Here is a 4,961-nt window from a genome sequence, read left to right as displayed (position 1 = left end):
ATATATATATATATATATATATATATATCTATATATATATATATATATATATATATATATATATATATATATTTCTTTCTTTCTTTCTTTCTTTCTTTCCTTAAATAATTTATTTGGGCTATACTGGTTAGCTGAACGTGAGGGAGCGCTTTAGAAATTAATTAGTGTGAGTTTAAGACATCCAGAAACCTCATTGTCTCTCTGATGCTGCTTCTATTCAGCAGGCAAGCCATGTAATCCTGGGAATTAGGCTGAGATGAACCACAAAAAGATGGATCACTGGGACCAGAACTACTGGCCAATCCTGAAACATCTGGACACAAACTATGCCGCAAGTCTACAAACATACATTTTTGTAGAACTAAACAAAGAAAAGTTTAGAGCATCTAAACCTGTATTTATTAAACCAATATGGACTCCAGTTGACTCTAATGGTAACCAATAGAATTCGTTTGGGGCTGTACTATCTGTTTGGCCAACCAAGGGATTATGGGGGAGTGTTCCGAAAACTATTTTGAAAACATTTATTATTTTGATAACACAAAATTTAAATGTCTAGATATACCTGAAGGTTTAAGGCTACTGTTTTCCAGACAAAATGTGTAATCACAAAATCCATATCAGTGTACAATTAAAAAAACTCTAAACTGGCAGACATAAGAGCATTTCTTCTAGGAATTTATGTTGTTAATGTAAACTAAAATGAAAACTATTAAAAAATATAAATATTAGTATATTATAAATATTAATATATAAATATTAGACAGAAGGTTTAAAAGAAAATGACAAATGTTGCTTTGGCAACTAACTGAAATAAAATAAATATGAATATATTATAAATAATAAAATACAAATATTAGACATGGATTTTGTAGGAAAATTAACTTTAAAAAAAAGTTTGTTGAAGTATTAAAATGACTAAAATTAAAATGGATATAAAAATTTCTTAAATTAAAGTGAAATGAAAATATTTGGAAAAACTAATAAAAATGACAAAAACTAAAAAAAATAGCTGAAACTAAAAAAATTAAATAAAAATAAAAACTAATTTAAAATATTGATATATACTATATAAATAATCCCAAAACACACACACACACACACACATACAAACAACACTATTGTACAATCTCACAGACACATATTAACATACGTTAACGCTTGAAATCATTAGTTTGTGTAAACAGTGCAACGCCCACAAACCTGACTGAATAAAAGACAGATGGAGACATTACACGAGGAGAGACATTCATTTACCAATTAAGGCGTTTTTCAGACATGATGGAGAGCGAGAAATTCCTACACTGATGTTCACAGACCACATCCTACTCATAATATTTGTACATGGACACCTTTCTTCCTCTGACAGCATTTTTCCTTTCGATTTTTCACCATGTGGGCGACTGCTTTCGCAAACTGAAGAAACATTTTCAAGCATTATAAATATTCAAAGAACCGGACAACACAATTAAAATGCGATTAAGACTGAGATGACATTGCATGCTACTTATGCTATCACCGACTGAACGTTGGAAAAGGTCTTAACCTTAAATATTACACAAATGCGAACAAACAGCAAAACTTATATTATGAACCCATTAAGCAAAAATAGTATCAATTTGATGGATGTCCACTTAGCCTGTGTACAATTAGACGTTTTAAGCTAAACACACAAAGAAGTAAGGCAGAAACATACTTTACACAAGTACACAAACACTTAACCTTCAGTACTCTAGGGTGCAATAAAGTTAATCTGTGTCATTCAATCCCATATGTTGTTCTTCAGGTAACTAAATAAAAACATGTCCACATTAACTAACTTGCGCAACAAGATACTCATCAAGTACTACAAGCACTTAAACTTTATTAGTTATAACTTGATTATTTACACAATGGCAAGATTAAAGCATTAAAATTAGCATAACTTGCTTAACCTGAAGTGCATTTTGGCATTTTGAAACATTGGCATTAACTTAACAAACAGGGTTGAATGTTTTAGAGTGCAACAAAGCAATTAAGAGCAGAAAACATTCCAGTAAACCATCACTCATACTCACAGATGTTTGTGCTGGTGCTTTCGCTCCAAAATGTTGTCACTTCCTGGAGGTTGATGTCATTAGGGAAGTTGCTGTTATTAGTTCAAAAGGATTTTAGATGTCCAACTTTCAACTGTGCTTTGAAAATGTTTTATTTCACGTATGACACAACTTTTCATAAGGAATATTTATTAATTAATCTGCTATTTCTATTAACTAAATTTGGTATACATAAATATAAATATGGGGGAAACAAGCCTTTTAATTTTAAAGATGGAAGTTCAACAATACCAAAAAAAAAAAAAAGTTTGAAAAATAGAAAAGCTGTCAAATGTATTCATATTTCTAAAAATGTAAATGTTTTTATTTAACTGTTTTTCTATCATTTATTTCTTTATTGGCGATTTGTACATTTATAAATAAATATATAAGAAATAATCATTTTAACCACCTTGATTAGAGAAAGAAAAACACTTTAATAAATATCAATGAAATAAATATGAGACATAGAAATAAATATGTGAAATTTATCTGTGAAATTATTTAATTAACTGTGACATTGTGATATAATAAAATATAATGTATATCCAATATCTTTAAAATATTATATTTAACAAAACCATATAAATTCTATTTTTAAATAATTAAAATAAAAATACAAAAAAATGGTTGTGCAATTTATAAAACAATTTTAACATTTAAAAATATGACTGTAATACTTAATCAAATATATTAAAACATATGATGCACAAGAAAAATTAACTGCCTAACATAAATTAATTAATATCATAAATCAAGCAATCAATCAAATCTGGTACTCTGCTGGTTAGTAGTGTTCACACCAATAATTTGCGACAGTTTATCTCCTCATTAGCAAGCGGATAACAGTTCCAGCTTGTTTCCAGTAACTTGCACTCTGCATCCATTAAGTTTGTTTTATATCCAGGGATAAATACACTGTGAGTGAACTGGGGCAATTTGATATCTTATACGACTGGAAAACAGTCCCAGTTCAGATCCAGAATGGTAGATCATAGATGACTCGTGAAGAAATTCAGGAACAAATATGAAAACAGGCATAATTCAATGAACATAAAACATCTTTGCAAGCTTTCTGGACACCAGTGCCAGGAAGACAGGCACTGTGGAGCTGTTAGTGTAAAGATGACATCAATCAACCGATTCAGGCTTACTTTAATGAAATCATAAAGACATGCAGTGTATTAAGCAACAAAGTTTTCAAAAACTTGCATACAGAGACAACAGGGCCCTAAACTTCACGTATCAAAACAGCATGTACATTCTTGACGGCTGATGTCTGTCTCTTTGACTCCTGAGTGTGAGATGTGTACGGCAGCACTGTGCAAATCTCTGGTAATGAAACGTTCAGCGTCTGCGGGCCAGCATTCATTCCAAGGTTCCTCATTCCTCTTACCATTGCTAACAGCGCCTTCTAGTGGTCAAAATCTCAGAGGTGAGCTAAATCCAGCAGCAAGACCCACACAGACACTCAGGCTTGTACAGCTGCGTAAAACAAGAGACAGCATGTATGAAAAGCACAGAACAATCAAAAGAAATGAAATATGGTGTGCAGTTCTTTAAACTTGCTATCGTACATCTGACAAAGCAATTTTAAAGCAAAACAGAGCAACTCTTTGATGAACTTTACACATGGGACATGTGCAAATGCCATTTTGGAGCACTCTATAAGGCAAATCAGGGACATGTAAACAGCAGAGGGCCACTTGGACACTGAGCGAACGGCATGATTAAACAATCGTGTCTGTTAAATCTCATCCAAATTGTGGCTTCAGCAGTTCAAAGTTCAGAACAGGTGGGTGTAGATTGCTTATTCTTAAACTACCACCAAGACCACTATAATTAAAGCTCAAACGAGACTTGGCAACTCGAGGAAAACCTCTCTGCATGAGAGAAGAGAGATTTTAAGCATTTACCACAGTATTCACCACACACCTCATCTGGTTTTAATTGTGCACTGCAGTGACACAGACTTCGTAGATGCAGTCAGTATATTGCTGCATATGATGCTCAAACGATTCTATAAGAGTTCTGTAACAAGGGTTGAGCTGTAACACCATCAGTTTAACCATTTAGAAAGAAGTTGCATGGGTGAAATCACTTTAGATGATTGACACCCTTATGAGAAGATAGAAGAAATACATTCGCGCATCTGGCTTATAATTCGATTTGTGATCATGTTAATGAAGAATACATGACAGAAGTGGTATTATCTGAATCAGCAGCTTGTCTTGTTTATTTGGATATATTGCATTCAAAATTCGAGCTCTAGTTGTGACATTTTCAAAACTATTCATAACTATTTTTTTATAGTAATTTCCAGTTTACTTAGCTGAAAACGTGTCCTACATGTTCACTATTTTGAATTAAAAAGCTTGAAAGGAGGATGCGGTGGAGACTGAGAGACGGCGTAATCATTATTTTGAAGAAGTAAATTTGATTGTCCATGTTTTCTGTTAGTGCTACCGGTAAGTAGCAGATTTCAAAACTACTTTAATTTGTAGAAGACAAACATGGGAATAGTATATCGAAGTTTGAAACACGCAGAGCAAAACAAAACACTCCCCATTCTCCACTACTCATATGTTCCCTGCGCGCGTTAATATACGGGTGGTGCCTATCAGCAGAGCGATTCTAATCGTGCTCTTTTGTGTGTATTCTGCATGTATATGTGAGCAAGCGTCTTTATCATGTCACATCCCTGTTGCCATTTGACGCGTTTCGTCTTGAATCTGCTGGAAAGCCACTGAGCTTCGTGCACGAATCTGACGCTATACTGGCCACAAAGTGCACGAAAGATCTCAGATGAGCATATCTTCGATTTTGCATGGATTTGTGTTTTGCTCTGCGCTCTTGGCATCACTGCGTAAAGGACTGATCCTATTG

This window comes from Sinocyclocheilus grahami, unplaced genomic scaffold (genome assembly GCF_001515645.1).
Source record: "Sinocyclocheilus grahami isolate Dianchi unplaced genomic scaffold, SAMN03320097.WGS_v1.1 scaffold1144.1, whole genome shotgun sequence".
Classification (NCBI taxonomy): domain Eukaryota; kingdom Metazoa; phylum Chordata; class Actinopteri; order Cypriniformes; family Cyprinidae; genus Sinocyclocheilus; species Sinocyclocheilus grahami.
Note: the sequence above shows the minus strand (reverse complement) of the source record.